Source organism: Sinohyriopsis cumingii, chromosome 8 (genome assembly GCF_028554795.1).
Source record: "Sinohyriopsis cumingii isolate HCF-2022 chromosome 8, ASM2855479v2, whole genome shotgun sequence".
NCBI lineage: Eukaryota > Metazoa > Mollusca > Bivalvia > Unionida > Unionidae > Sinohyriopsis > Sinohyriopsis cumingii.
The window spans coordinates 115,190,844-115,214,253 of NC_142968.1; the positions used below are offsets into that span (position 1 = coordinate 115,190,844).

Consider the following 23,410-nt stretch of genomic DNA (forward strand, 5'->3'; position numbering starts at 1 on the left):
CCATCCATACATACATACACAAATACATACATCCATCCATCCATCCATTCTTCCATTCATCTATCCATCCATCCATACACAAATTCATCCATCCATCCACACACACACACATACACACATGCACACATACATACTTACATACATACATACATACATATAGTCTTTCCCATGCACAGTTACAACACATTTACATAAATACATACATAGCCAATAATGATATAGACAGAATATGTGAATTTCTTGCACTTGGAATTGTTGTAAGACAGCATGTTCAAGTACAAAGTGTTACCAAGTGTGGAAAGTATAAAATACAATGAAGTTATAATGTCCTGAACATCTAATTGGGTCAATTATATATATATATATATATATATATATATATATATATATATATATATATATATATATATATATATATATATAATCTGTCTTCCCCAATTGTTTTTGCTTAATTGTGCTAAAATGTTTTTATTTTCAAAATCTAATTCTGAAAACTCCCCATTCAGGTGACCCTGCACAGCTACAGGGGAACAGCTGCAGAATCACATATCAACAGGTTTCTCTTTGTAGCAATTACAGTCAATTGGATTTCAACAAACTGACATTGATAATCTGAAATATGATAGCCTTCATGTCCTCCAGTCCAGTAATTGGGTTTCTCATAAAAGGCAAACTGATATTATTTTGCCTGGTCATTTCTGAAACTCCATCCTTAGTGAAGTGACATAGGGGGACCCTTCTTTGATACAAGTCTGAGAGGGATCACACCAATAAACAGCAGAGCCAAATGGCACAGAAAGATAAGTGGGGGATAAAAGACAATATTTTTGTTTTGAAAGATGTATTGATGACAGAAAAGAAGATACTTCCAATATATGCAACAGCAGTCAGACAACATGCAAAGGTATGTTTTCAATGTCATGATATTTGACAATTGATTTAATATTTTCTTTTAATTTGATAGTTATATTTTCAGTTGACTTTTTTAATCTTATATAATGTAATTTCCATAAACAAAATGACATCAAACTGGTTAATTCTAAACTAGTAAATTACTTTCTTTTAAAGATGGATGAATATTTTATATGAGATTTTCCAAGTCATACTTTTTGTTTTCAATTTATACAGTAGATGTGATTAGCTATATCAGTTATGTATGTAAAATGTGTTGGCTTTAACTGAGTTGCAGATTGAGTTTAAGCTTAAGAATGGCCTTATAGATATTAGTAAATATTCTTTCAAGGTATTTTATATACGAATTTGATGTATTGTGACTAGTACCACAATAATAACCCAAACAGACTTTTAGTCTAAAAGACAATAACATCATTAGGCTGGGTAATAAGAGTTGGAAGATATTCTCCATTTGGTCATTATGAAAGATACACAGTTGCAAGTCCGGTAATGTTAAATACTTCGACCATATATTTATTCATATTTGAAGCATTTGTGGAGAATTAAGTAAAAAAGAACCTCTTCAATATATGCTATGAATATTGGACACTGGTAGGAAGAATACAAAAGACATAATTTTATATATATTGGATAAATGATTATAAAAGTACTTCATAACGAGGTCCACAAACATAGACCACACTTTAAGCAGGATGTGAGTTACCAAGGGAACTCCAAAAATTGAGAAAAAAAATCCCTTTGATATCAAGAAAACTGGTGGGGGGGAGCAGTGTTATGGAACTGTGCTGTTTATTGACCAATTCCTCATTTTACAATCATGTCGATATTAATTTTTAATAACGTGCTTTTTCTAATGAAGTTGTTCGTTATTCTGTTTAAATAATATTTTTTTTCAAAATGTCCAACATATGAAAGATCGTTCCAGCTTTTTTCAACAACCTATCACGTGTTGCGAATTAATTAATTGGAATTAATAATATGTGGGTTTGCAAGTTATCAGGGCATGAGTTATTAGGGAGCGGTGTACTTTGTTAGCTTAATTCCAAATGCACACATTATTTTGCTTATAATTTTGCAAATAAATGTTAGTGATTTTTCAGCATGATTCTGACTAACTTTATTAAATTCCATTGTACAATTCAATACAAATCAATAATGCCTAACATTTATCCCCATGATATGTATCTTTATGCCGATGTAAAGTTTACAGAGGTTTACTCATTCATGTAGTGGGTCTATGAGCCTTCTGTCTTTAGGATATTTGTGACGGAAAATTCAACATTTATATGCTTTAAAGTGTATGTTTCTCAAGATTATATCCTTAATTATTTCATCTTCACAGATTTTATGCAGTTGGTTTTTAGATTAGAAGTAACAAATTAATTTTTTTTGTATCTTTGATTGCAGGAAGGAAAAGGATCAGAAAGCACAGACCAAGAGTTAGCTCTTGTTGAATACACCCACAAATTTTTGTATCTGGCCATTTTTTCAGATGAAAACACTTTATATTTTGTAAAGAACAAATAGCAAAAGTGCAAAAAGAGAAATTGGCATACAGCAAAATGTCAATGAAGCTAGATAAAAAAGGCAAACATATTATATATACAGCTTATCTAGCATGTAAATTGTTTGGACATGTCACCAAAGATATAATTTCAATGAAAAATATTAACAAGAATTGGCTGGAAACTAGAATAAAAAATTATTTAAAATAAGTCTAACAATCTTGTCACTGTGGCACAAAACTGCAAGATTGATATTAATCATATGACAAAAGTAAATTGCTGTACAATCTGTGTGATTTATTTTCCTTTTGAGACCGATTTGATTCTTTCAAGACATCACTGTTTTGAGCAAATCTTACAAACTTGTTCAATCTTTAATGCTAACATATGAAACTTATGACATAATCTCTATAGGAAGTATTTTGTACTATTTTGTGAAGACAGTATATGCACACTTGTTACTGGTTGCTTCTTTGCAAAGATATGATTGCGCTATTATAACCATTAGGGCTGTTCCATTTAAACATACATGGTACCCAGGGAAGGCAGTTTTTAAAAATATATGCCATGGTACTTTGATTTCAACGAGGTCATATTAAAATTATAAGAAATTTCTAAATAGCATCTATGGGTGAGTACCCCACTTTAAAAGTGCCTTCCCTTTGTCCCACATATGTTTTAATGGAACAGCCCTTATTATCTGGAACAAATGTTCATTATTCAGTTTAAAGTGACACACTTGTCAGGTATCTGTCTATGCATTGATCATGGAAAGAAGGCTTAGCATGATCTTCAGGATGACAAACTTGATGTAGGGGTGACATCTTTCTTTGTATCCAGGTATTATTTTAAAATAAAATCTATAACTAGTCACATTTAACATTAGCACCTCTTGGTATAAGCAAATATCAGATGATATGTAAATGTATTCAGGAATCACCTTAAATTTAATTAGGTATATGGTATGTTTCTCAATATAGTGATATTATCACATTCATATACACATTTACTGGGCAGCCAATGTGGGTATGTGAGAAAGCTTGCCAGTAGCTTCTCAAGGGTCGGTGGTTCTTTCCGGGGATTTCCCGGGTTCTTCCTCCACCATTAATACTGGCCACCATGTATAGCCTATCGTGTGTTGAAAATGGCATTAAACCCTACAACAACAACAACAACATTTACTGGGAGCACACAAAATATCAAATATGTCTTCATTTGCATCATCACCTGAACATATTTTCCCAGTAGTCAAAACAAGCATTTTAAGCCGATAAAGCTGCTGTTGTAATTGTTGTTTTGTTTATAAAATATACATTCTTATTGTCTCTTTTCTGAAGGGAAAATCAATTGTACCTCAAAGTTGAATGAGAACTACGTCATTATTTTTGTCCATCTTGATTAATCTTATCAATAAAAGTGGACTTATTTTTGTGACTTCTTCATATGTGTATCATTTAACTACTGTGTTTGTGTTCTTTGAAAGCTAAAAGGAACATCACTGAAAGTTTCCACTGAATAGTTCAGTGTAAATCTAACTTTTTAAGCTCTATCATTAGGTAATTAAAGTTTCAAAGTTGCTGCAATATTAACAGTATGCCTTTTTGACATGGACTCCCATTTTGATTAAAATGTGTCAGAAAATAATAATCGTTGTGCATTGATCTGGGATAGAAATTTTCCCCTTGGGATTACAGATCTGCATCAAACCCTCAGCACAACCTTGTGTACCACTTTAAATTCTGAGCCAAGGATGGAATTTTCATAATTCACACATAGGCATATGATGGATTCTATTATTACTACCATTGGCAGTCTCCACTTGAGAGGGTAGTACATTTGATAATCAGTAGAGTAATATAATAATATAATAAGCATTTACAACTAATATTAAACACAAAGTTCAAGTCATATAGGAATAACAACACATAATTTTTTTATATTCTGGAGGCAATGTGAGGCATAGATCTAGTAATCTTACATCAGATATTTTAAACAACCAAATAAATGGTATACTGTTACAATGCAAATAGGGTAATGTTGCTATTTGTGCTTTGGAATTAACGATGTAGTATTTTTACTACACCAAGTTTTGCAAATCAAATAAGTTAGTGTTACACTGTTAAATGGAAATAGGGTAATACAACTAAATGAACAATGTAGCATTATCTCTACATCAAGTTTTGGAAATAAAGACAATCAGTTTTACAATGTGACCTAGAAATAAAGTAATCTTACTACACAAATTTGGTGATTGACAATGTAGCACGTTACTACATCATATTTTGGAGATCACAGACTCTGCTTTACAATGTCACATGTAAATAGGGTAATATTACTAGATGGGTTTGGTGGAGAGCTATGTAGTATTGTTACTACATCAGGCTTTGGGATCACAAAATCAGTGCCTAGAAATAGGGTACTGTTACTACATGGGTTTGGTGGAAGGCTATGTAGTATTGTTACTACATCAGATTTTGTAGAAAACAAATCAGTGCCTAGAAATAGGGTATTGTTACTACATGGGTCTGGTGGAGAGCTATCTTGTATTGTTGCTACGTCAGGTTTTAGAGATCACAAAATCAGTTCCTAGAAATAGGGTAATATTACTACATGAATCACATAGAAGAATATTTCATCAACATTATTTAATGGGGTGGGGTCCCATGGAATTTTCATCTCAAAATATTAAGGGTATATGTATCGGTGATGAAATGCAAGCAATTTTTGTATTATAATGTTCTAGAAAGATTCATCAAATTTTATTATGATTTATACAGTCTGCAGGCTTAACCACCAATGTAACCAAATATTGGAATGCATATCTATATTCAGATGAACAAATTTAGTGCCTGGTACGTGGTTTTCAGTAAGAACAATAACATGAAAAGAGCACTGAATGCCATTATGCCAGTTCCCCTTTTTCATAATGGCTATTTTTAGAAACTGATATCACTGCATGTGGCATTTCAGAGGTAAAAGGTACAAGCACCATTCAACAGTGCAAGAAGAACTATACTTAATACAAAAACGTAACATTGACACCAACGCCAACAATGCCTTAGCCATAGGAACAGTTACATGTATATGTCTGTGTGTGTGTCCTTTGCTTTGCAAGCATGACAACAATACATAATTTGAATCATTATGCAACCTATACAAATAATCTATTGTCGCTAAAGAAAAGACTTGCTATGTTTTGTTATTACCCTTATGAATGAATAGTCTGCTAGAAATAACTAAATGTACATGCAGTCGTATTTCCACTTAAATCATGTGCTTCTTATATGGCAAACAGCATACATTCCCTCTGTATTAAGTGTCTTATGGGAATGAAAGATTAGAAGGTTTCCTACACAGTGTAAATATCCAGCAAGAATACTAAATAGGTTTGCATGAATGCTAAATAAATATCAAAGCTGAATTCTTAACATTCTCACCTTTCAATATTTTTTCATGCAATGTTTTAATATTGAGTCAGAGCTGTAAAGTAAACTGCAAATCTACACTAAACAGGTACCTATCTCTCGGGTCTCAATACATTCCTTCATGCATGGTGCAAAGAAGTCACAAAAAGCTTTATTTTCAAGATATCCCCTTTGTCGATACTTTTCTCAAGAAATGTCCCCAAAAGGGAAGCTGGGGAGAAGAAAATAAAATCTGTATTGCTATTATCTACATTAGCCACATATTTAACTTGTATTTCAATTTAGCCAACAAGTGTTGGACAAGAAACAATAACTGTAGAAGAGATGAACATACACGTCAAATGGTTTAATAGATTGACAGACTCTCATACATGCACAAGTGTTTCTGCTCTTCACTGAAGTGGTGGGATATAAATCATTCAATCAGTTTTAAGATGAACATTTCATTGATTTGTCCGTCAAATCTGGCAATCAGTGAGGAGAAACAATGAGAAACTAAATTCCCCAAATATCCATTTACAGACTAAGCATTAATCAAGCTTATGTTCAGAATAGTTATCTTCAGAATATAGTTCCGTATGTTTAAGAAACTTATTACTTTCATAACATTCAAGACAAGCTTGCAGTTTGTTTGGAGTTATAAAAATATAATATATATTGCACATTTGGTCCCTTGAAGATATGGAATAAATACATGTATATTCTGTAAAAGAAATTAAAGTTCATTTGTTCTAACTTGTTGGAAATACTTCCACTAAGGAAGTGTGACGCCAATTACGGTCTGTACTGGTGACAGTCTCAAAGATAATACATGTTTCCCTGTAAAATTCATCTCACGAATTCTTCAACAGTTCTTGAGAAAGTGTTGTAGTATTATCTTTATAAATCGGAACTGTGTATAAAGAATCATTCTTACATCCCTAGTCTTATTTCAGGTGTCTGACATTGGAGAAAAGTTTAATTGTTTTTTCTTTATAGTCAGTATTATTAGCAACTAATAAATAAATACATACACTCTGAATAGAGAAGCTAAGAGGAGATTGATGGATAGTTGATTTTTCAAGTGCTTTGTAGAATATTCATAGCAAAAATAAAGTAAAACTGAAATTAAAATAAAATTCAATGTGTTGGAGAAAAAAAATACTAAACAGAAACCTGGGAATCAAGAACATAAATAGATCATTCTGGACAGCAAATTTCAAACAATGTGATGTCAAACTCCAGTCTGCATAGGGCAATGTGATTGCAAAATAGAAGCGAGTTAGACATTGGATTTTGAAATAGTAAACAGGGATGGTCCTGGCTTTTAAAAAGTTGTCACCAAAATAATCTCTAACCTCAATATTTTGTCGCCAATTTTCAAAAAATGTTGCCAGAAAAAGTAGTGAATACTTTTTCAAGTCTATTAATGTAATGGGCAATGAAAATTGAAAAAGATGGGATAGCCTTTACTTTATTGACAACAAGCAATACAGCCATAATGTTACAAAATAAATCATTGCATGACTGTTGTGTGCTACTTTTATGGTCTTTGCATCCCGCATCACAGTTAATGCATAGGTATGACTGTTGTCATCTGAAATAATTGTATTATCAAGTCTAAAATATTTACTTTCCTGACATTTACAGTCTCTCTCTCTCTCTCTCTCTCTCTCTCTCTCATTTGAATAGAAACATCAGCTATTAAGCAAAGTTATATTATGTGTATTATTTTCCAAACAATAGTTTTGTAAGGAACTTTAGATCATGACATTTTAATACTAAAACCCTATGATCATACTTTGCAATGTAAGATAAGTGATGTATAATGCGACCGTCGATTTCATGCATTCAGGAATTAAATGTCCCCGTTATGGCTAGCCCCACTTTATGGCTAGCTTCAAAGTACATCTCCGTCAACCAGGAGTTCAGAAGTTTAATTTTGCCGCACTTTGCATGCTTTGGTTGTAGTGAATTGCTTCCTAAATCCCAAGAATGATCACTGAATGCTGTAGATTTGTTCTCAACAAGCAAACTAGGATCTCCATTCCCATCAATGAAACTTACACGAGTCAAAGCTTGGCAATAATGTACCATATATATAAGCATTAATTGCCATCATTAAATTAAAAAAGGAATGAAGAAACATACCACAGAGCATATGTGCCCCCCCAAAAAAACTCGTTCGGAATAAATATGTTATCTAGTAAGCAGTGTTATATGCATATATGACTTAATAATAAGGAAATAAGGTGGGATATAAAATGTGACAAATAGTTATCACATGTATGGTAGCTTGAGACCACATTTGAACTGTTAACGTAAATTCACACCCATTTTAGGCATAGTTAGTTATAACAAAAAAGGGCATTGTTTATTTGCCAAGCAGTTGCTAGTGCTTTCACTCACTGGAGAACAGGCGGTTTCTTTCAAGTATGTTGAAGAGGCTTGAATCTAACCTTTAGCTATTGTGCACTTTAGGCACAGCTGACCAGAATAGGAAATGGGTGCACGTGGAGGGGGGGGGGGAATAACGCACTCCACAGGGAGAAATGGCAAGAATTTTACGTGTATTGGACCCGAAACATTGGTGAATATTTAGTGAAAATGATGCTTAAATATGCCGCAAAAAAATACCCGATGGTAGCTCCCAATCTACGTGTTTTCGGATTTAATCTCCAAATTTGGTTTTTGAAAAGATTTTTTTATTGCATGACATGCTGGAATAACTGTACGGCATTACTAAATTTGTTGAACGACTATTTTTTTAATTCCTTGGAAATCCTTCTGTACACTTGAAACTTCAACACAGAAGGGTATTTTTTGTTGGAACGTATTTGGATTTCTTGGAACTGTTGGAATTGAAAGGACTTTTAGGAAATAGGAATTCATTCACGATGCTGTAAGATAATTTGTTTCTTTCACTCCTGTATTTTGAGAAATGAATTATTTTCAGTCATGCAAAACTTTTTTGTTTTTCTGTCATGTAGTTTAAGTCCCTGGAGTTGTAACATGGGATTGATGGCAAAAGTAAAAGATCAATGGGCAAAATTACCCGGCCTGGATTCATGTTTGGTGACACACTCCTTCTTCAAAATTTCACAGACAGTTATACATGATTTCATGACTTGTGCCTTGATACATATATCTGCTTTAAGTTTGTATCATATCGCAGCCACGGATGCCCAAGTTTCCAGCTGTTGAGACATTTTCGGGAACTTTGGACCCGTTCATCATGATGTGGTGTTGCACTTGAAGCATTACTACCATCACTACATATAGATGATGTTGGACTGTCAGGTATAACATCAGGTTCAGGGACTGTTATCTAATGAATTTGCACTAAATCCAAATGCTGTTAATTTTGTTAACTTGCTTTTAGGATGAGACGATGAATACGCAATGGTAAACTTTCATTTACCCATGATAAAGTTGCACAGTTTACAGTATATAATTCTGATTGCTATTTATTCCATTTGCTTTGTATTTATACACAGCAATTGGTTCTTAAAAAATAATCAGTTTTCTCAGAAGTTTCAAGAAAACTATTTTATTGGTACATAAAAAAAAACAAACAGAAGGATTAGCTGTCGTTCAATTAATTGTAGCTGTTTCTGTTCACGTCTTCAGAGGTCGGTCGATTGTGGGTATAGTCCGGTAGCATGACTGAGTGTATCATGGCTACGATGTCGTAGTCTCAACTTGATTTGTTGTGGTTGAGGTAGGAGTAGGGGTACTAATTAGTACTAAGTCTAACACAGCATAAAGTACTCAGGCCAGATGTCAACATAGCGGATTATGATATAACAATGCACTGTACAGATAGGTTTGTCAATACTAACAAATGATTTGTTTATGTAACTGATAGATTCCAGTGCATTGTGTATCCAAGTTTGTAGCTTCCTTTCATGATCCCTTTGAATGTCTACACTCCAAATCCATGACTGTATGTACAAATTAAACAGCCTAAAAGGTTGTTGCCAAAAAAAATTGGCAGATGTTATGTTTTGTCACCAATAAGGAACAAATTCGCAATTTGCGACACTAGTAGTTATGTGGGATAGGATAGCGACAATGGGAATTAGCATTACAGGACCCCTTGGGAACATATAGCGACAATGGAAATTTAACATGGAGAAAAATCGTGGGAACATATAGCGACAAGGGAAATTTAACATGGAGAAAAATCGTGGGAACATATAGCGACAAGGGAAATTTAACATGGAGAAAAATCGTGGGACTGTTGAGCGACAAGGGGATTTGAACATGGAGAAAAATCGTGGGAACATATAGCGACAAAGGAAATTAACATGGGATTTTTTTTTTTTAAAAAAATAAAAAATAAAAAAAGGGGTAGGCAATTCAAAGACTATCTCTTTTCGAGAAATATGGGGGCCCTGAAAAGGGCCTTTGGGTTTTCTTCTGCTTCTAATTTCTTCTTTTTCTCCACCAAGTTCTTATTTTATCTCCTACACTCTTTTTCTTCTTTTTTTCTCCTCCTCTTCTTTCTTCTCTTCCTCTTCTTTCTTCTCTTCCTCCTCCTCTTCTTTCTTCCTCTTCTCATTTTCTTCTTTTTCAATTTTTCGTTTCATTTTGTGACGATCGTCGATAAATACCTATGTATCTAAAATCAGCTGAAATTCCTATGAAATCCCACTATCTATTTATAGCTCCAACTTGTGGGTTTTTCCTTTGGAAAATCCCACTATCTTTTAATAGCCTCAGCTTGAGTGACGTTCCTGTTTATGAATTCTAGTATATATGTATAGCTACAAAATGTGGAAATCCCCAAGTCGATATTTATAGTCTCGAAATTTCCAGCGTCAGTGACGTCACTGTACTGAACACTAGGGATAAAATATCAACAGTGTTGCAAGTGGCTGACCTGAATACGCGCTACTGTAGGTAGGTAGGTAGAGTGTATCTGATAGGGATAAAGTGAGTTTTATACGGACAAACAGAGACCAATAGACACACACAACGTACGCGCGCAGACACATACACACACACACACACAAACACACAAACACACACACACAACGTACGCGCGCCGACATACTCACACACACACATACTCTCTCACACACACACACACACACACACACACACACAGAAACACACAACGTACGCGCGCAGACATACTCACACACACATAAACACACACACTATAAAATAGATAAAATTAGTAACTACTTACAATATCAACTTCTATGACGATCGTCGATAAATACCTATGTATCTATAATCAGCTGAAATTCCTATGAAATCCCACTATCTATTTATAGCTCCAACTTGTGGGTTTTTCCTTTGGAAAATCCCACTATCTTTTAATAGCCTCAGCTTGAGTGACGTTCCTGTTTATGAATTCTAGTATATATGTATAGCTACAAAATGTGGAAATCCCCAAGTCGATATTTATAGTCTCGAAATTTCCAGCGTCAGTGACGTCACTGTACTGAACACTAGGGATAAAATATCAACAGTGTTGCAAGTGGCTGACCTGAATACGCGCTACTGCAGGCAGGTAGGTAGAGTGTATCTGATAGGGATAAAGTGAGTTTTATACGGACAAACAGAGACCAATAGACACACACAACGTACGCGCGCAGACACACACACACACACACACACACAAACACACAAACACACACACACAACGTACGCGCGCCGACATACTCACACACACACATACTCTCTCTCTCTCACACACACACACACACACACACACACACACACACACAGAAACACACAACGTACGCGCGCAGACATACTCACACACACACATAAACACACACACTATAAAATAGATAAAATTAGTAACTACTTACAATATCAACTTCTGTGACGATCGTCGATAAATACCTATGTATCTATAATCAGCTGAAATTCCTATGAAATCCCACTATCTATTTATAGCTCCAACTTGTGGGTTTTTCCTTTGGAAAATCCCACTATCTTTTTATAGCCTCAGCTTGAGTGACGTTCCTGTTTATGAATTCTAGTATATATGTATAGCTACAAAATGTGGAAATCCCCAAGTCGATATTTATAGTCTCGAAATTTCCAGTGTCAGTGACGTCACTGTACTGAACACTAGGGATAAATATCAACAGTGTTGCAAGTGGCTGACCTGAATGCACGCTACTGCAGGTAGGTAGGTAGAGTGTATCTGATAGGGATAAAGTGAGTTTTATACGGACAAACAGAGACCAATACACACACCCACACAACGTACGCGCGCAGACACACACACACACACACACATACACACATACACACACACACACATACAGAGGGAAGAGGAGAAAACAAACCCCAAATATACTATCAACACAGAAGGGAGATGATACAAACCCCAAATAAACTATCCACACAAACGTACGCGAACGAATACAAACCCCAAATATACTATCAACACAGAAGGGAGATGATACAAACCCCAAATAAACTATCCACACAAACGTACGCGAACGCATACAAACCCCAAATATACTATCAACACAGAAGGGAGATGATACAAACCCCAAATAAACTATCCACACAAACGTACGCGAACGAATACAAACCCCAAATATACTATCAACACAGAGTGAAGAAGTAAAAGTTTTTTGAAAGCACCTAAGCCCTCACCTGCAATGACCAACTCTGCCAAACACCTACACCCCACCCCACCCCACCCCACCCCACTCCCAACACTACAAAACCCATTTAACCCGTTATTTTATGGCATCAGTGTGTGATTTAGGAAACATCAAGACACAAAATAATGGAGGAATAGACTGACTATTGTTTACCGACTTGCATGCCTAAAGAGCGTGCGTGAAGGAAAACATCCTTCCATTTCAATTCTAACTAAAACATGATCCAGAGGGATAGAGATAGGTGAAAGGGCACAATTTCATAAAGTGTGAGTAGAAAACAAAACACGCCATCCTTATTATACAATGTCAAGACCAAGAGACACGTATGTGTTCTTTCTGGTCTATTCTCTTTTAGAAGATAGTATGAAATTTCACATCAGGGCCAACGCATCGGCTCACATTGTCAATTTTTCCATTTCCATGTCTTTACTGGCACAAGTTCTTCATCATCTTCAATTTCTTCTTCTTCTGAATCCCTCTTCTCTGTTTCGTCTTGTTTTTGTTTATTCTCTTTTCTCGTAGGGCACTCTGAATTCCAGTGTCCTTTCTCCTGACAACGATATTAGGTATCTTGACTTTTGTCTCTCTTTCTTAGACGAAGCAGGTATTCTGGAGACAAATACCCATTTACCTTTGCAGATATAGCAAACTTCATTAGCACTTACACACTTTCGTATGACTCTCATCAAATCAACGACCAAAAGAGTAAGTTTTGTTGCCACTTTCGCATGTGAATTATGCTTTCGTATGACTTTTAGCAAATATTTGACCAGCAGGTCGATCTGTGCTGACTCTTCCATCTTTGATCGTTTGAGAGCGGAATGAATACTCTGACGCTAAGACACTCTCCTTATATACAGAGACCTGCTGCGTATGAAACCTAGTCAAATGTAATTTTGCAATAAGATGAAACGATTTCATTGAGGAAGTAAAAGGCAATGATGTACCGTATCGCCTCACACAAAACCTGAAGTGTTAGTTCAAATCCGTGTCAGCGATTTCGAAGACGACATAACTGGGCTTTAATCAATGCTCTCCATTTCTGCCACAAAACCACGAGTCCTGATTCACGCCAAAAGAAATTTCGTTCGGTCCATAAAAAATAGTATCACATCTGAGAAACGCAAAAACGAACTTCCAGAAAACTGAGAACGACGGCTTACACCTACAACGTAAATGTATGAGTTCAAGTAGTGCGTAAGACTTAGTCAAATTAAATTTTTATAGTCAAGACGAAACGATCTCTTTTCGAAGAAGAAAGCAGACACCAAACGACAATGGCGATCCGTGTCACACAACACTTTTCAAAATGTGTATGATCAGAGGTTTATTTAGCGATCTGCACGGTTAAATTAAATGTTGATGTATTTTGCAATAAGACGGACACAATTTCCATGGGATCGCCCATGGTACGATTGTTCGTGCATTAGTTTAATTTTTAAAAATATTTTTTTTATATAAATCGCCTATAGGATAGACCCAGTAAAGCATGGCCATTCTCGTCACTGTCTGAATAGCTACTCAAGTCAATTCGAAGCGAACGCGGTAAGAAAATAAGTATAGCCAATGAAATGGCTTACAACGGGTGATGCATTGTTTTGTTCTAGGACTGTGTGGCATAATAATCCCTATGTTCTTGCGTTGTTACCATTACAGTGCAGACACTGAAATGTGAACTTACAAGCCCTCTTTGTGTGTGTGTGTGTGTTGTACCATTTCCTCTTACCACATCAAAATACTGAGCGTCACAGTATTGGTTCGCGTTTTCAAGCTGACCATTTTTTTATATCTCACTTAAACATTTCGACATAAACACTCACACTCACATCGGTAGAATCAGAACAGACGTGTTACAGTATTGAGGGGCATGTTATCTTTTTTTTCAAACCAATAAATTTGGGGTTTGTATGAAGTAAAGAACCGAAAGTACAGTGAAACTCAAGGATGATGACCCAATCTGTCTGTCTATTGATGCATGTATTTACTTAAGAAGAAATATGACCTCTAAAACACAAAGAGATACGGCAAGCATGATTAGATTAAACACAACGATGTTTTTCCTTCACGCCTGTGTAATTTAGAGTTTCAATCGTCTTTGAACACAAACTTGGTCTCCTTTTGTAGGGCTTGAAATAATAAAAAAAGCTGAAAAATCTTAAGCACTTTGCTATAGATAATTTCATCAACAGACTAAACAACATAAATACCGTTACAACAATAGAAAGCCTTAAATCTTCTATCAAAAAGAAATGCATGAAAAAAATTAAAGATTAACGATAACTAACCAATGAAACCGAATTTAACAAAGGCAATGACATGTGAAGAAATGCCTCTCACTTTGGAAAGGTAGGCGAATGTACTCTGTCATGCACCATCAACTTGAAAAAAATTATAAACAGAGAGAAACCTGAATTCAAAATTCAGTTGTTTTTTTCTTCAAAATTATTTCGTTTCTTTTTTCTTTTTTTTTTGGAACAAATCTAAGCACTAATATAGAGTGGAAAAGGGAAAATGCACATACAAGCTTTGATATTTCTGAAAAAATGAGGGGATATTCCTAACGTTCATAACCACCTATATATGCTTGGACTTGTCTGTGACTTATCCACAAAACAAGATGTACATATTTCTGGTCAAGCTGCAAGTGTGTGCGTGTTTCTGAAAATGGTAAAAACTTGGATATACAATTTTCTCGTGACACTTATAAAGTGAAGAGTCTGTGCAAGTGTCAAAAGCCAAAGTCATATAAGTTTTGTATTTTGTACGGCTTGTAAAGATTTCCACTTTAGGAAATGTGAAGTATCACAAGTTATTATCACAAACAGAAGTGGAACATAGGGGCTTGCAAGAAAGAAAATAACCCAGACAGTTGGTGTCATCAAGAGTGCTAGAGACGGTACCCGAACTTGCTTGCTTGCTTGCTTACTTGAATTAAAGTGATTTTCGCTCTAATGGAGCATGTATCACTGGTTTAATAACGCACCGCGTGATTTTTAATTACTCCTGGGGAAGGAAAGAGAGCCTCATCCCCCAGGCTTTTATGTACTCACAGACTATTTTTAAATTTAGCCACTCAGGTGTAGGACTAACTAGTCCTTAACAACCTGACTGAAAGGCTTTACACATGAATGGGAATTGTCTCACCACACACTCATTTTTCTGTCCGAGCGTGGTAAAGGAGGAAAAAGGTGCTCAGCAAGACAGCCATGGATGTTAAGTACTCACCAAAACGCTAGCCCGTACTTATTTCAAATCAAGTCGTGTCACCAAAAAAGACGACTTGTACGACATCAAAGGCATTGTCAAACGCAGAATGCCTCAATGCTAACTGGCTAGGTCTGCAGTTCTTGCTCCCGCTGCTGTTGCGTATATTTCTTCCCTCCACACCGAGTTCTGGGCCTAATTATTTTAATTTCGTTGTACCCGAACTTACATTATCCATATTATCACCAACAAAAAAAAAACAAAAAAAAAAAAAAACGCACAGACCTAAAAGAAACATTCACTCACTTTTTTACAGAATATTACTATTTTTAAAATTTTGATAATCGACGGAAACGAACAACTTAGAGTCACACTTTCTAACCAAGATAAAGAAATCATGTGCTGATAGACTCACTTCTGTATTTTTTCTTCTAACTGACTAACATATCATAGGCAATGGAATGTTATTTCTTTTCGAGAGTATGGGGTAGCCCTGAAATTTTTTGGGAACTTGAAGCTATGGCGATCGCTTAGGTTATAAGATGGCGGCCTCCTCTGACGACAGGCTTTCTCACAGGATAAGGTCTGCTTCTTCGGAAAAGAGAAGAAGAACTCTTTGGTGTCGATACGACAATCGACAAAGCCTCTGTCAGGTTCATGCTGCTGCTGTTGCTGCTCTCTCTCTGCCGTTTATGAAGTCTGTACTTCTCCATCCATTCTTCTTTCTCCTTCTTGAATTCCTCCTTGAAGAGCTCTTCTTTCAGGTCTTCAGTGACTTTCAACATTATGATATTGTCTATCTCTTCAGGTCTCGGTATCAGACTTGTCATGACCCTATGCAAATTCACATAGGCTTCGTTCAACTTGGCTAATCTTGAGCACATCTTCGTAGGAAGATAAGTTAACAATGGATGGGCAGACTGGAGACTTCCCCGTTTGTATTGTCAAAGCGCGGACGTGAAGGAAAACATTGCTACACGGTTTTCGAGCCGGAACGTTCAAATAGTGTTATGGGAGGGATAGAAAGAAGTCAAAGAGCATCAATTCAACATTCCTATAGCCAAACAAACCACAAAGGCATTTTTTTTCTTCAAAACACAACATTTTTTATTCATGCTAACAAACAACTCTAACATCTTTTTAACAATAATCTAACACTATAACATCAAACATTTTTTTCAAATACCAAACGTTTTTTTAATTCACACTCTACTTTAAACAGGGCTGACAACGTTGTGAATGAAATTGTGATTTCCACTGTTGGAAATCATTAGGCCATTGATGGACACTACGTTTCCTAGCTTGAGACAAAAGATAAGCATAATGGTCACAAAACCATCGATCTACTTTCACATCGTTTCTAGCAGAAGAACGAGGATCGAAATGAGTCACTAAATGTTCTAAGGAATAGCCCAGGCTGCGATGATGCAGAAAATACACACAGTACTGTCCACACACCAAGGAATCTGTGCCTTGTAATTTCACATTATTGAATCGGGTGGTTTGAGCATTTCTTCTCATAAAGTCGATGATATCGTCTTCCAAAGGGGGCAATCCGTACGAATCGAAATATTCCACACATCCTTCTTGAGGAAAGTAGACGGCTACCCAGTGGGTTCCTGGGAGATGACTGTCGTCCGTGTTGATCACGTAAGCTTGATGGTCTTTAGGTTTGCGATGAGGGAGTTCATCTTTAGCACAGACGACAGGATTCCAAGAAGCCGTATACGAACTGTGGTTCAAAAGGTAATAAAGTTCTCAGGTATCCATTTTTTGTTTTTTTTCTTAAGTCATCAATTCGATCCTGACTTTCTGCTTGAAAATGTCTGACAAGTAATCGTTTTCTTCGCCTTGTCTCCCAACTCTGATCCAACAGAGCTTCGATGCGATGGATCTCTTGAGTTGTTAATGGAGGACAATAATGTTCACGCAAGCCTTTATACCACTGTTGTAACACGTCTTCTTCCGAGATGAGACTCCAAGCTTCGTCCAGATATTCGTCCAATTTTTCTTCTTGACTCAGCATTAGCATTTATCGTGTTGAATTTGACTGGGATGATCGTTATGACATCCATAGCAATCTTTCTTGATCAATTCCTTAATTTTTTTTCTGTCAAGACTATAGCATAACAGGAAACTATATGTGATTCTTGTTCTGGCCATCTAGACTTCATCATGATGACTTCTTCGTCTTTGTCTTGGGGTTCTCCTTCCTCAGGATCTTCACATTCCATGTCCAAAGAATCCCTACTATACAAACATTGATAAAAGTCTTCCATGACTTCTAATAGTGTAGAATGACTTCTCTCAAACTGTTGGCTTATATCGTATTGTCCAATTCAGCATACAGGAGGACGTTCACCGTATTATCTGCGCGTAGATTTTCTGCAAACTGAAATTCCACACGGATCTGGCCGGATTTTATAGGGTGAAAATGTCACTCGTCGCTGTCTTGACTTACAATTCGTTAGAGAACCGTTTTCGAAAATGGAGTTTCACTGTAACTTTCCCTTTGGAGAAGGGAATATTTTGTCCCAGATCTCCTTTTATAGCAATGTTGACAGTGTCTAAATACGACTTACTGACGGGTAAATAGTGAGGATGTACAAATTCACGGTGTACGTGATAGGTGTTTGCACCTTCCTGGTCATTGTTTGTGGTACTATCCACTTTGAAAGGAATGACACGCAGTAACGGCACAGAGGTGTGTCCCACCACGTTGTACTCCACCACATCGGAATACACAAAGATCAAATTAAGTCCTTGGTTCAGTTCTACCGGGTTTCCAAAAGCTCTGTAAAAATCCATATTACTTTTGATCTTGGGGCTCATATTGTTTGCGACCATTTCTGCATGTCCAGCCAAAATTTCAAACAAACTACCATTGAACCTGAGGGACAATGTGTCCGTATCTTGAAATTTGATCACGAGACGATGAGCCACTTTATGGTACTCAATCTTCACACTTTTTTTGGCTGTGTTCAGTGCTTTGCCAAAGGCTAAGTTGAACCTGTCCGCAATAGTGTCCACCAAATGTTCACCACTAAAATAATAACCTGAAGGAATTTTCAAGGTGTAGATAATGAAGGCTGGATTGCTGGCTGCTCTTGTGTCCCCTAAAAACCCGATTTTGTTGATTTCTTCCTCCAATTGGGCATTCAGGATTTCCACCTCGAAAGTGTTTTGCTTTTCGGTGATGTTTTTGATTTGTGTTGGGTGAATGATTTCCACTAAAGCCACTTCCCAATGGGCTTCGTGATCTAAGGGGATGGCTTGAGGTAATTTGGCCGTGTAACAGCACAACGTGTTGTTGGGAAACACCTCCATGGAACTGTCACTGGGTAAGGTTAAGTAAAATTGGCTGTTATTGCTCATAATTCCAGAGTTTTGTGGCTCTCCGAGGCGATACTGGAAGTCAGAGGAGTGTCTCCGCCCAAAATGGAGTTGTTGTTGGAGTGGTGGCTGGCACTGACACTGGACACAAGGTTCCCGTGGTTCCCGTTCGAGGAGAATTTCAGGGAGGGATTGGGAAGCAGGTAATTGATGTAACTGCTCAATACAATGGTCCACAATTGTTTGTCTCCTTGTTGCAAACTCAAATTGGCGATGGCTGCCCCGATGACACAATACACCACGAAGATTTGGCAGAAAAAGACGATCTGCGTTTTAGGCACACGTTCTCCACACTACACCCACAAGGGTTGTTTTTGTAAATCTTGCAGAGAAGAATTGGGTGAAGGAGTGATCGCAGTAGCTGAATCTGTGTGAAAGGGAATGATGGTCACTTCTTTTTATAGTCGATGACGTGCGAAGCGTCGATCCAAGAATGATAACTGGTCGGATATCCTTTCCAACGTACTTTGACTTCTTTGACGTCGTTTGCCTACTTTACGGTTTCTGCCAGTTAGCACTCCACCCACTTCGAGAACACAAATAACATCTAGTCAACAGCCGACTATACCTAACAAACAACCCGTCCCGGAAAGAGTGGTGGCAAAACAAAGGTCCAATTGTCTTAGACAAACGGTATGGCAAACTCAAATGTAATTATCGGAGGCACTACGTTCTTTTCTCACTCCGATACTACAGGCAATCTCAGCTGAAATAACAACCACAACAACAATAACAGCGACAGACACCATAGCGGCGGATTTGAAACTATCTGAAGAATTAGTATCAGAACCAGAAAAAGAAATTGAGGCGGTTGAGGAGGAGGAGGGGGACGCTGACCCTCGTTGAAAAGTACACCGAAATGGGGCTAGATCAAGCATTGTATGACGTCAACATAGCAGGGCAGTTTATTAGAGCCATACAATACGTTGCCTACAGATCTCTAGACAACTTTAAACCAAGACCTTCTCAATGGGATTAGGGGTCAGAGTTCTTCCCCAATTCTACAGACAAACCTACACTGGATACCCCCCTCAGTCAACTGGTAGAAGCCGCTGCTTACATTACCGCCCATCATGGCTACGCATTTCCTGATATCAAGAATCATGTGACTAGGAGTGCGGGAAAGAACGTGAAAGCAAAAGAGAGACGTGTTACCTTCTAACAGAAAAAACAGACTTTTTTTAGGGCTCCAAAAGATTGCTTTTTATTAAATAGGGAACCATATTTGGCTTGGTATCCCTCCTTGACTAAACTATTCTCGAAACAAACTTGACCCATTGGAACACTGCAACAAACCTAACTTTTTAAACCTAACAGTGACCAAACTGGTATATGTCGCTTAGACATAATAATTTAAATAAGATCAGTATGGCTATTTTTATGTACACTAAGAACTAATATTAGACAGATATGTTAGGAAATTTAACAGACTCGTTAGATTTGAACTAATTGCACAGGTGGTTAACACATTATTGGTACTTATTATTGTCGATTAGCAAAAAACAGAACTTAATTTGAAATAAGTACGGGCTAGCGTTTTGGTGAGTACTTAACATCCATGGCTGTCTTGCTGAGCACCTTTTTCCTCCTTTACCACGCTCGGACAGAAAAATGAGTGTGTGGTGAGACAATTCCCATTCATGTGTAAAGCCTTTCAGTCAGGTTGTTAAGGACTAGTTAGTCCTACACCTGAGTGGCTAAATTTAAAAATAGTCTGTGAGTACATAAAAGCCTGGGGGATGAGGCTCTCTTTCCTTCCCCAGGAGTAATTAAAAATCACGCGGTGCGTTATTAAACCAGTGATACATGCTCCATTAGAGCGAAAATCACTTTAATTCAAGTAAGCAAGCAAGCAAGCAAGTTCGGGTACCGTCTCTAGCACTCTTGATGACACCAACTGTCTGGGTTATTTTCTTTCTTGCAAGCCCCTATGTTCCACTTCTGTTTGTGATAATAACTTGTGATACTTCACATTTCCTAAAGTGGAAATCTTTACAAGCCGTACAAAATACAAAACTTATATGACTTTGGCTTTTGACACTTGCACAGACTCTTCACTTTATAAGTGTCACGAGAAAATTGTATATCCAAGTTTTTACCATTTTCAGAAACACGCACACACTTGCAGCTTGACCAGAAATATGTACATCTTGTTTTGTGGATAAGTCACAGACAAGTCCAAGCATATATAGGTGGTTATGAACGTTAGGAATATCCCCTCATTTTTTCAGAAATATCAAAGCTTGTATGTGCATTTTCCCTTTTCCACTCTATATTAGTGCTTAGATTTGTTCCAAAAAAAAAAGAAAAAAGAAACGAAATAATTTTGAAGAAAAAAACAACTGAATTTTGAATTCAGGTTTCTCTCTGTTTATAATTTTTTTCAAGTTGATGGTGCATGACAGAGTACATTCGCCTACCTTTCCAAAGTGAGAGGCATTTCTTCACATGTCATTGCCTTTGTTAAATTCGGTTTCATTGGTTAGTTATCGTTAATCTTTAATTTTTTTCATGCATTTCTTTTTGATAGAAGATTTAAGGCTTTCTATTGTTGTAACGGTATTTATGTTGTTTGGTCTGTTGATGAAATTATCTATAGCAAAGTGCTTAAGATTTTTCAGCTTTTTTTATTATTTCAAGCCCTACAAAAGGAGACCAAGTTTGTGTTCAAAGACGATTGAAACTCTAAATTACACAGGCGTGAAGGAAAAACATCGTTGTGTTTAATCTAATCATGCTTGCCGTATCTCTTTGTGTTTTAGAGGTCATATTTCTTCTTAAGTAAATACATGCATCAATAGACAGACAGATTGGGTCATCATCCTTGAGTTTCACTGTACTTTCGGTTCTTTACTTCATACAAACCCCAAATTTATTGGTTTGAAAAAAAAGATAACATGCCCCTCAATACTGTAACACGTCTGTTCTGATTCTACCGATGTGAGTGTGAGTGTTTATGTCGAAATGTTTAAGTGAGATATAAAAAAATGGTCAGCTTGAAAACGCGAACCAATACTGTGACGCTCAGTATTTTGATGTGGTAAGAGGAAATGGTACAACACACACACACACACAAAGAGGGCTTGTAAGTTCACATTTCAGTGTCTGCACTGTAATGGTAACAACGCAAGAACATAGGGATTATTATGCCACACAGTCCTAGAACAAAACAATGCATCACCCGTTGTAAGCCATTTCATTGGCTATACTTATTTTCTTACCGCGTTCGCTTCGAATTGACTTGAGTAGCTATTCAGACAGTGACGAGAATGGCCATGCTTTACTGGGTCTATCCTATAGGCGATTTATATAAAAAAAATATTTTTAAAAATTAAACTAATGCACGAACAATCGTACCATGGGCGATCCCATGGAAATTGTGTCCGTCTTATTGCAAAATACATCAACATTTAATTTAACCGTGCAGATCGCTAAATAAACCTCTGATCATACACATTTTGAAAAGTGTTGTGTGACACGGATCGCCATTGTCGTTTGGTGTCTGCTTTCTTCTTCGAAAAGAGATCGTTTCGTCTTGACTATAAAAATTTAATTTGACTAAGTCTTACGCACTACTTGAACTCATACATTTACGTTGTAGGTGTAAGCCGTCGTTCTCAGTTTTCTGGAAGTTCGTTTTTGCGTTTCTCAGATGTGATACTATTTTTTATGGACCGAACGAAATTTCTTTTGGCGTGAATCAGGACTCGTGGTTTTGTGGCAGAAATGGAGAGCATTGATTAAAGCCCAGTTATGTCGTCTTCGAAATCGCTGACACGGATTTGAACTAACACTTCAGGTTTTGTGTGAGGCGATACGGTACATCATTGCCTTTTACTTCCTCAATGAAATCGTTTCATCTTATTGCAAAATTACATTTGACTAGGTTTCATACGCAGCAGGTCTCTGTATATAAGGAGAGTGTCTTAGCGTCAGAGTATTCATTCCGCTCTCAAACGATCAAAGATGGAAGAGTCAGCACAGATCGACCTGCTGGTCAAATATTTGCTAAAAGTCATACGAAAGCATAATTCACATGCGAAAGTGGCAACAAAACTTACTCTTTTGGTCGTTGATTTGATGAGAGTCATACGAAAGTGTGTAAGTGCTAATGAAGTTTGCTATATCTGCAAAGGTAAATGGGTATTTGTCTCCAGAATACCTGCTTCGTCTAAGAAAGAGAGACAAAAGTCAAGATACCTAATATCGTTGTCAGGAGAAAGGACACTGGAATTCAGAGTGCCCTACGAGAAAAGAGAATAAACAAAAACAAGACGAAACAGAGAAGAGGGATTCAGAAGAAGAAGAAATTGAAGATGATGAAGAACTTGTGCCAGTAAAGACATGG

The 23,410-nt window shown here is 36.7% G+C and overlaps 1 protein-coding gene and 1 long non-coding RNA gene across 26 annotated transcripts in view; both read left to right on the plus strand.

The window, feature by feature from the left end:
• Positions 1–23,410, plus strand: part of LOC149794433 (uncharacterized) — a 191,778-nt gene that overhangs the window by 76,175 nt on the left and 92,193 nt on the right. The gene's annotated exons all lie outside the window — the stretch shown is intronic.
• LOC149794434 (uncharacterized) lies at positions 612–3,847 on the plus strand. Its single transcript, XR_016423030.1, has 2 exons — positions 612–904; positions 2,323–3,847. It is a non-coding gene; the product is annotated as an uncharacterized LOC149794434 (long non-coding RNA).